This window comes from Notolepis coatsorum (assembly GCF_963971535.1).
Source record: "Notolepis coatsorum genome assembly, chromosome: 7".
NCBI classification, from domain to species: Eukaryota; Metazoa; Chordata; class Actinopteri; order Aulopiformes; family Paralepididae; genus Notolepis; species Notolepis coatsorum.
Window position 1 is genome coordinate 38,563,737 of NC_140171.1, and position 11,716 is coordinate 38,575,452.

Consider the following 11,716-nt stretch of genomic DNA (forward strand, 5'->3'; position numbering starts at 1 on the left):
GGTAGACCGAATGCAGACTTGGCCAATCAGTGTGAGAGAGAGCGAGAAGCTTGTCCAGACAGGGCTCATGGCGTCACGTAAACTATCTTGTATGCCCACAACACAGACAGGTGGAAACAAGTGTCTTGAGTTTAAGCACCTTGCTTAATTTACAGCCTTGAGGCAGCACAGTTGGCTTAGTGGTTAGCACTGTCGCTTCACAGCAACAGGGACGACAGTGACTCGGGAGGTAGAGCAGCTGTCCCGGTAATGGGACAATGTGGATGGTCCCGGTTCGATTCCCGTTCCTCCCTGGCAGTGTGTCAAAGTATCCTTGAGCAAGACAATTAACCCCTAACTTCTCCCATTGAGCAGGTTGGCACCTTGCATAGTTGCCCCTACCGTCGGTGTGTGAATGTGTGATTGAATGGGTAAAATGTGAGGAACAAATTGTAAAGTGCGTTGGCACCATTTACCATTTACAGCAAGAATGTCCTGGGTTTGAACCAGGATGGGAGACTTTCCTGTGTGGAGTTTGATAGATAGATATCTTTATTTGTCCACTTACATGGAAATTTGTCTTTGTTGCAATCAACAAAACAACACAGTACAAATACACCATACAGGCACAAAAGACATCGGCCAAAAACAGCCCAATACATACAGTAGACAAAAGAAAAAAGCAACAACACAAACAGAGCATCAGGTACCTAACCGAAATGTGGAATGAAATACTTCTTAAATATGTTTTTTGGGGCTAGGGGAACTCTTCAGCACCTTCCAGATGGAAGCTTGTCAAACTCACTATGAAGGGGATGCAAAGAATCAGACAATATTTGCTGAGCCCTATTCCGCACACATATAACTGTGGTACATAACTCAGACAATTATCAGGTTTCCCTGTAACTTTACTGGCCATGTGAACGATCCTTGCCAGTTTGTTCTTATTCTTGGCTTCAAGGTTTCCATACCAGATTGAGATATCAAAAGTTATAACACTTAGACTGTAGTTTTAGTATTATAATTCACAACACCTGGTCTTGCAAAACAGAGCCTTTCTATCTGTTGCGGAAATGTAGGTTGACAGCTGCATCAACCATTTATTTGATTCATTCAAGGCAGTGTGCACTTGAACACACTTGCAATTGGGAAAAGCTCCTCACTTGTATTTTACACATCATCATCATCATCATCATCATCATCATCATCATCATCATCATCATCAGCATAGTTCTTCCTGAGAAGTAAGCATGTTGAAGATATTCCTTGCATATGGCCATACGTCCCCTATAGGCTACAATATGTCGTAGTTTTGAAGCTTTCAAAGGATTTCCTCTTTCTTCAGAAAGCTATCCTATTATCTGCGATATCCAATCAACATTATACAACGGCATGCAAATTTCTCGATTCTGATTGGCCATTTACACGTCTTTATTGGCAACAATCCACGGTCCTGGGCTCAGGACCCGCCCACAACCGAATCACATATCACTCCCCGGCTCACTCCGGGAGAAAACAAGATCGCGGACAACAAATGGTTATGTTGAAAGCACCATAACGACTAAATATGAAGCGATTCTGTCAAGGGGAATGTGTTAGTCCTTTAAACAATGTTGGATGATGTAATTGATGGGTCTTGAGTCAATCTAGAACAAAAGAAAAATCGCGGATTGATTGATTGATTAATTGATTGATTTAAATTTCTTCCTTCCTACTTTCTACTGACTGCAGCGTTCTCTCTCACACTGTCCGACGCTGGCGTACCCACAAACACACACACACACATACACACACACACACACACACACACACACACACACATACACACACACACGCACGCACACACACACACACACACTGTGACACACACACACACACACACACGCACACACACACACACACACACACACACACACACACACACTCCTGTCTGCAACAGCGGGGGAGTCAGACTGAGAGAGAAGCAGCGCTGTTTTAAGTGAGCATGGTCTATTGAATTGATTGATTGGTTGATTGCTAATTTTATTACTGTACCCCTGGTTTCCAACTGGTTAAGTTTAGGCTAAAAGAAATAAATAAAAAAATAGGGCGAAGAAAACGTTTTTTTCCTATAGGGCAAAGAAAACGTTTTAATTTGTTTTACCTACTTTATATAGAAGCATCTAAGAATGAAGTTCTATGGAAAGTAGGTCTGCATTCCCTTAACAATTGTGTGTATTGAGCCGTACTGTATTGTACCCATTCTGCATCTGGTAATAAAATTTTCAATCAATCATTCCAATAATACACAGTTGGATGTGTTAGTTGGTTGGATGCACTTCAAGCTGCTTCCACATGAGGCAACTTCTCTCAATCATTCCAATAATACACAGTTGGATGTGTTAGTTTGGTTGGATGCACTTCAAGCTGCTTCCACATGGAGGCAACTTGTCTTTTTTGTAGTTGTGGGAACTACTTTTTCTGGCGGATGGTTTTTTCAATAAATCTTCGATTAATGTGTGTTTATTGTATAGAAATAAGGTTGGATGAATCTGGCAGTTGTATAAAAGCTTTACACCACTTGTAGTCGTGATTTGTGACCAATAAACCATGCCTAGGGGGGTCTAACGACCCTCGGCTGCGCCTCGGGCCTAACGACCACCCCTAGGCATGGTTTATTGGTCACAAACCACTCCTGCGCGTGATGTAATGCTTAAATACAATACACCCCTGCCTACTAGTAAAGCCATGCATGAATAGTAACGAGAGAATGGAATTTAATTGTCTGTTATCCTGTTCCCACTTTATCCAACCAGGAGAGAGAACTCCACACTGCAAAAATGGTCTGACAAAAAGAAGAAGTAAAAACTAGTTATAAGCAAATGTGTCCTTGAAACAAGTAAAATGATCTACCAGTGCAGTAAACACATTTGGCTTGGCAAGACTTCTTGAAATAAGTACAAAAATATATAGGGTTCTCTCTCCTCATTGGATAAAGTGGGAAGGGATATCAAAAAAATTATTTTGTGTTTACTGCAGAACAGTACTGGGACTGGGAGACTCATGTTACTGACCAAACACTCTGTATCAGTGATGACTGTTGGAATGTAGAGCTATTTAACTCGTATTTTAACAAAGAAATACCACTTACAGCACCTTTAAGATAATTGATATTACAGGATCTTTTCATCTGGATTTCTTAAGTTTTAATTTGATTAATTCAAGGCAGTGTAGGCATGACTACACTGACAAGGCACTTGAAATTGGGAAAAGCTCTTCACTTGTATTTTACACATCATCATCATCCTCATCATCATCTTCATCATCATACAGAGTTCTTCCTCAGAAGTAAGCACGTTGAAGATATTCCTTGCATATTCCTTGCACTCCACCAGGGCCTTGAGGAGGGCGAGGAAAATCATGGCAGACCCCGCCCACCCAGGTCACGGCCTCTTCACCATGCTCCCCCACGGCAGGCGGCTACGGCTGCCCAAGACACTTAAAACCTGTCATAAACTTAGGTTCTTCCCCTCAGCAGCTCGCCTGGTAAACAAGTCAGGTGTCCCCCTGCTTATGGATAGGGTGACCAAATCCATATGATCCAAATGCAGGACAGCGTGTCGATTTTGCGGGATATTTGTTGAAATTGCGGGACAGGAATGAATATGTATACAATAATCATGTTTACATAATGTATTCATTTTGATCAAAATATAAGCATTTAATGTATTAAAAACACAATAGTGTTGTGTATTAATTGCTTATTATACTCATAATCACTGTATAGAAGAATACCACAATCCAACATGCTGTTAAATTACCTACCGACTCCTAGAGGTTATATGGCTATATAGAGTTAAGATACATGAACCCTGTGATCTCTCTTGTAATGTGATACTGAAGTGCATACATGTATTCATGGCTTGACATAAACTTTTTGGCTCACTAGCCACTGTGGCTAGTGGTTTTCCAAAGTCACTAGCCACTCAGCATTTTCACCAGCCAAAAATCCCTGCACTCGCGCCCCCACCCAAAAAGTAATAAATATAGGTCATTGGACAATGTAACTGCAAGCATTTGTTTGGACAGAAACATCTAAAATAATATCTAATCCAAAGTGTCAGTAGTGTGGTGTGTGATAAAATAACATCTAATCCAATAACATCTGTCCTCACCCGAACATCCCACCTGCCCAGACAAGTACAAACTTAATTAATCAAATTGTATAGCACTGTGATATAAAGTGTTACCAATATTTGCTTCGATGTCTAGTCCTCTATTCAGTGTGTGTGTGTGTGTGTGTGAGAGAGAGAGAGAGAGAGAGAGAGAGAGAGAGAGAGAGAGAGAGAGAGAGAGAGAAAGAGAGAGAGAGAGAGAGAGAGAAAGAGAGATATCTGGGGCAGCTGTCCATGGTGCTGAATATTTGCGAAGGGGCTGTGTTAGTCTGGAGCCTGTATGCTTCTTAATGTTAAATGAATGTGGCTAGCTAACACAGGGGTTCCCAAACTTTTCAGGCCAGGGCCCAGAAAATAAGGCGTCAGAGAGCCGCGGCCCAATGGACATCGTCAGGCTTTTTTTTTTTTTTTTTTTTTTTTGCCATGTGACCGATTTTTTAAGCCAAATATCACTTCAATCCTTTTAAGTTAGTTATTCATTTATATGTGCTATTTATGAGAGGGCTAACTTGTTGCAAAATAATAATGATAATAATAATAGCCTCATTAAAATACTATTGTTGCTTCGGTTGTTTTCAGCGTTTTATGTGCATAATCTATTATTTAGTTTGAAATGTTCGTTGAAATAAGTAGATTTTTCGTTTTTGTTTATTTATTAAGTTAATATAAAACCATATAGTCACATTTTAGAATACAATAGAATAGAATTTTAGAATACAACTAGAAACACTGTCCTGGCCTGCTTCTAAGTTCAGTGGCCTGACAAATTTTTTTTTTTTTTTTTTTTTAATTTTTAATTTTTAATTAATTTTTTTAATCATCTCGCGGCCCACCCGTGGCTGCTCGCGGCCCACCTTTGGGTCGCGACCCCGACTTTGGGAACCACTGAGCTAACAAACACCAGAATATTAGTTTAATAATACACGTTACATAATACATGTTAGTTTGTCTAATACTTACTTGCACATCCACAAATAGTCGGTGAAGGCCTGAAGGGTCTTCCTTTCTTCCCGATTGTGTGAACGTTGCGGAACAGCAGCTTCAACTTGTCCATCTGAGCTGATTTCATTGAGACCAGGGATCTGACCGCAACACTCTCCTCTAACAGACCAGTCTTCGCCCGCTTGGTAGCTAGAGTATGTATGTGGCCGTTTGATATTTCATGATCCTTTACCGTTTCTAATTTTAAATTGGTTGTGCCAATAACAAACGACAAGCTTTTGGACTTGTCAGTGCCAGACGCAGGGTATGGGGTAGACCTCGCATACAGTCACGTCATCCCCCAATAACCAATAACCAATAGCCAATAACAGCTTGCATATATACCGGCGGTAGACAGTACCTGGCGCGAGCTGTTTATTGCAGCGCAACTTGAGCGACCGGAAATAAACAGCTCGCGCCAGGTATATATAATGCGCTTGTGCTGGTTAGACTATAGGCTATGTTACATAACGTTACGTATGTAGTACTTGCGGTGCGTGCATTAGTGCATGTTTTGGGGATCAATGAGAGGACAAAAACAATAACAATAATTTTTTATTTTTATCTTTTTTCTGGACACTTATTGAAATGCGGGACAATATTCTTCTCTTGCGGCATGTGGGACAGAGGGCTGAAATGCGGGACTGTCCCGCACAAATCGGGACGTTTGGTCACCCTACTTATGGACGTCAAGTGAAAATTATCTGACATCCCTGTGGATTTGACCTATTTTAAACCCCTGCTCTCTTGAGATAGGTAAATTCCCATAGGCTGATTTACTCAGTATCATCACTTTACAAACCTCTTTCTGCTTGTCCTGTATGTAACTGTGTCATCCTCTGTGGCACTTCCGATTCCACCATATAAGTTATGAACACGTCATAAAGCTTTAAACGACAACACACAGTTTCTCCAATTACTTGGATAGAATCTTTTCTGTTCACTCCATCAGAGTTCTTCCTCAGAAGTAAGCACGTTGAGGGCGGCTAGGTGGTGTAGTGGGCAAGGCGCTCGCCACAAATGCAGGAGACGCTGGGTTCAAGCCCAGCTCTCCGCATTGCTATCAGCTTGGCTAGTCGTTCATACTAATACAATTGGCAGTATTAGGGGGTGGGAAGCTGATGGGTGGGGATTGGACGTTGTGGACAGCGACTCCTACAGGTTGGTTGGTGCGCCTGCGCAGCAGAAGCAGACCCCTGATGCTGAGAGATCGCGCTGTGCAGGTGAAAAGATGCGACGGCTGCTTCCTCGAGTACCAGAGGGGACACGTGATGTAAGGCTTCGTCCACATTGCAGCCGGCTTGTGGGAGGCATGGCCTAACAGCGTTCGAGACAGGGGAGGGTAGAATTGGACGGTACGAAATTGGGATGGGAGAAAATTAGAAAATGGGAGAAAAAAGTAGATAAAAAAAAAAGAAGTAAGCACGTTGAAGATATTCCTTGCATATTCCTTGCACTCCACCAGGGCCTTGAGGAGGGCGAGCAAAATCATGGCAGACCCCGCCCACCCAGGTCACGGCCTCTTCACCATGCTCCCCCACGGCAGGCGGCTACGGCTGCCCAAGACACTTAAAACCTAATCTGTAGACCGTTTTCGCCTAAAGGTACATGCCTAAGTAAATGGAAGATTGCTCCACTTCTGCAAGGTCAATTTGCATGTTCTCGGAATCTATGAACATCTAGGGACCTGGGGTATGTATTTCCAGTGTCAGAAATATTGTGTCTGTTACTAGGCTTGAGTAAATTGTGATGAAACAAAGGAGAATATAAATTATGATTTATGATTTTTGCATCTTTGATCAGAAATTTATACGGGTAGGAGAAAATGCTCACTGAGCTCATTCACCACCTTATTGAGATCATGTGTACAAAAAATCTAAGCAAATGAACCGCGGGAAGATGATTAAACAGAAGGATTTGTAGATACAGTAATTAATGATAATCGACTTTAATTATAAATTCATATTTGACCTTGAACTTGACCTTGACCTTATTATGGCCAAATCATACATCTATGGATAGGGAAAATGCTCCTCTTTCCAATGGCAGGGTTGAATATGGATTTAGTCATTTCTTGCGGTTTTTACGATAATTAGCATTTTCCGATAAATTTGTATTTCCGATAAATCGTATAAAACATCGGTAAAAATGAAAATATACACTTTGACTACTGTTTTTGATAGGGTTATGGTCTTTACTCTTGGCTACAAAAAAAACATTTAAAAACATTGACCTCTTAACATCCAAGGGCCCACAAGTGGACGATTCTTTGCCCACCTCTAGTGGCTCGGGTGTGCATTTCTTTTAATACAACATATAGATAGAATTAAAGCCCTATTTGTTGCCTGTCGATTGCCCTTTCAGGTGACAAAATCCGTTCAGCGGTTCTCGAGTTACATGCCGATATGTGAGGCGTGCCCCAAAGTACGCAAAAGTACACATTACCACCCCGACTCCCGGGGCTCTAGCTCCGTCAATCATTTGGCGATCTCGAAAATCTTTGCACAGGGTTGTAGCCAATGAGTGTGGCTTTCCAATGATAGCTACCCCATGATAGGATAATTGGGGATCTAATACGGTCTCTATTGATCGATTTATGATAAAGAAAAGAAAAGTCCCCTATAGGGGGACCTTAAGGCTTAACAGGTTAAAACCCGTCATAAACTCAGCTTCTTCCCCTCAGCAGCTCGCCTGGTAAACGAGTCAGGTGTCCCCCCCCTTTCCAGTGCGGCAGGGGAAAACACCATGAGCTACCTAAAGCTTTCTCAAGGTAGATACTGTGAGTCAGAGCGTGGTCCGTGGAGTCCAAGTAAACAGCCACAATGGAGAGAAAAGCTTGTGTGTATCGCCAATACCCTCAGCCATTATGGACGTCAAGTGAAAATTCTCTGACATCCCCGAGGATTTGACCTATTTTAAACCCCCGCTCTCTTGAGATAGGTAAATTCCCATAGGCTGATTTACTCAGTATCATCACTTTACAAACCTCTTTCTGCTTGTCCTGTATGCATGTGTCATCCTCTGTGGCACTTCCGATTCCACCATATAAGTTATGAACACGTCATAAAGCTTTAAACGACAACACACAGTTTCTCCAATTACTTGGATAGAATCTTTTCTGTTCACTCCATCAACACAATAGAGGGTCTAGTTTCAAGGGTGGATGTTTGCTGTTATCTGGTAATCACAGCGATACTCCAGTATCATTCACTCGCCCACTCAGTTTATTTTTTTTTATTTTTTATACGCCTTCCGAACATAAAGGAAGGAAGAAGGAAGTAATATCACCATATATTCTCTAGGCTGAGCTATAATAATACGTTAATGGTAACTTTCGGTTCCCTTTGTCTCTTTCTCATGAACTCACTTTTCATGACTTTTCCCTTTTTTTAGTGTATGTGTTGTGCTCATATGTGTGTGTGTGTGTGTGTGTGTGTGTGTGTGTGTGTGTGTGTGTGTGTGTGTGTGTGTGTGTGTGTGTGTGTGTGTGTGTGTGTGAGTGTGTGAGTGTGTGTGTGTGTGTGTGTGTGTGTGTGTGTGTGTGTGTGTGTGTGTGTGTGTGTGTGTGTGTGTGTGTGGTTGCATGTGCGTGTACATGTGTGCTTGTATGCGTGTGTGTGTGAGTGTGTGTGTGTTTGCACACGTGCCAATGTCTGCATACTGTGTATATGCAGGTGACCACATCGCAGGTGAACTGTGCAGCAGGAAGTGAGTCCTCGTAGCTACACCTGTCAACATATCTCTGTAGCCACTCATGTTCACTCATATCCTTCTCACTAGGCATGTGTCATTGTGTGCACACACACGTTTATAATAATTGTGTCTGACCTGAACTTAGAATGAACTTTATATCTATGTGTTATCAATAACATTTATTTATATAGCACGTTTAAACATGAGGCTTGTCAACCAAAGTGCTTCACATAGCTAAGCTAAGAACAAAGAAAAGTATAAAATAAACAGAAAAAGAAAAAATCAACGGATAGACAAAGGAAAAACAGAACAACACGTCAACAAGTAAGGCAACAGTCAAAGTGAGTCAGGGAAGGCCAGGCGATATAGGTGGGTTTTGAGTTTTGATTTAAAAGACTCGATGGAGGGGGCAGATTTAATGGACATGGGGATGCTGTTCCGGAGGTCAGGGGCTGCGACCGCAAAAGCACGTCCCCCCCTAGACTTGAAGTTAGACCTACGGGTGGTTAGGAGACCCTTATCAGCCGATCTGAGGGCCCTGGCATTGCTATAGGTTAAACTTTATGAAATTCCCTCATCTTATGATTGGACTGTTGTAACGGAGCGATTATGGGCTATGTTGTTGTTTGTTGATGAATAAATAAATGAATACATATAAAATACTTTTACTTGTGCTTGGGATGAATGAATTGTTGTTGATATTGCTATCTGAATCCTCTCACTAAGTTACCAAACAGCAGCTTCATATTACATTAAATTACTTATTAAAATTTGTATTACTCATTTAAGTTTACACTAATTGGAAGTGTACAATTGTAGATTGTCAAATTTATTGTGTGGATTCCGAGAAGCGTACATTTGTGGAGCTTTGTGGAGCCAAGCCCTTTTCTCTCAAAAGGTATGTACCAGCGCAGAGTTGTGTTTGCTAGAATACCTAAGTTCATGCTTTTTCCTATACGGCATGAAATATTGGCACTTGATACATCTACACTATCTCCTCTCTGGCTGGAGCCAAACTAGAGAAGGTTCATTGTCATTTAAATAGGAATCAGGCTTGATGGGCGGCTAAATGGCACAGTGGGCAAGGCGCTCGCCACTAATGCAGGTGATGCTGGGTTCGAGCCCAGCTCTCGGCATTGCTACCAGCTTGGCTGGTCGTTCATACTAACGCAATTGGCAGTGTTAGGGGTGGGTGGCGATCGGATGTTGTGGACAGCGACTCCTACAGGTCAGTTGGTGCGCCTGCGTAGCAGAATCAGGAAGCAACAGGGGCGGCGTGACCCTCCCACGCAGACCCTCGCCGCTGAGAGATCGCGCTGTGCAGGTGAAAAGATGCGACGGCTGCCTCCTCGTGTACCGGAGGGGACACGTGATGCAAGGCTTCGTCCACATTGCAGCCGGCCTGTGGGAGGCATGGCCTAACAGCGTTCGAGACAGGGGAGGGTAGAATTGGACAATACGAAATTGGGATGGGAGAAAAATTTTAAAATGGGAGAAAAGGTTGACCAAAAAAAAGGGAATCAGGCTTGATTATTATTTGAAATCTCTAGACTAAAATAAATGGTAGAAAACGAGAGTCTATTTTTACGTTTACTACTTTTATGTTTGTCCTCGACTATGGGGATGTAATTTAACATGAGTCAGGAAAATCTGCCATAGGCTATTATGTTTGGTCAAAATGCAATTACAGTAACAGGCAGGAATCCCTCAAATTAAATTATCTCATTTCACTTAATCAATTTAAATAAATGTATTGGCTATTACATTTATTTTCTTATTTTCTTACCTTTTGTTTTTTGTTGTTGTTTTTTCCTTCTCTTTGGTCTTTGTTAACAGGGGGTACTTGTAAAAGAGGGTTTGCTCTCAGAGTGTAGAGTCTGTAAAAAACAAAGGTTTTATACTTTATACCATTCTGTGGCTTTGTGTCATTAAACTCTTAACTTTGGTTTAATGGAACTTTTGACTTGTTGATTCCACACAATGTGGTGCTATTTCTTATATTTCAATGCATAAATCAGGTCTAAGTATGTACTTAAAGTTAGAACTACGTTGGCACTCATGTAAGGCTACTTTCAGTAGATCTGAATCTAGTTCACTGAATAATGACAAATGATTTTGAATGAAAGGACAAATGTATAGGAAGAAGTTACAACTTTTAACATTTACTTTCTCTCTAACCAGTGCTATATTAAATAATTATGTAACTAGTGCAAATCATGTGTTTATTAAATGTATTTAGATTATTTGATATTATTGACGGTGTACCCCCATTTTCAATAATGCAGAGTAGGCTACAATAGTCAAAAAAGAAATGCAAAAAATAACAAAAACAAAAACAAAGATACATTTCCCAATGTTATCAGGGAGTCAATATTTAAAGTGCTTTGTAGGTTATTCCACGAGTCCGGAGCACAAAATCTAAAATCTAAAATCAAAAGATTGGAATTCAGCCAAGGAGGATGTTGTAATCCAGTCCAAAGAGCTCCTACAATGAAATCTAGTAGAAATCAAGTAATGCAAATTGATAATTTGTTTAGGTGCGCTTTGTAAATAAATATGTACAAGTGATCTTGCAGCACAGAGAGAGAGGATATATGAATAATATATTTAAACACTTTGGCGACCGCTGGGATGCGTCTAATTTAGTGCTTGAGGACCAGGGTTTGTCAACAGACCGGTGTCTTTTTGTACAGGTATATCTATACTTTATACTTTATAGTATTGCTATCTGTCCATTCTCATTGTCAATTGAGTTCATAAACCGTCCCTTCAAAATGGCTTAAAAAAAAAATGCATCAATAGGTTGTCATTTTATAGCGCCGTGAATATAAGCTTTATCGCAGATTTTGTCTCATATATTTTCTGGAAAGCTAGTTATGGAGCTAAAAACTGCTAACGTTATATTCAAC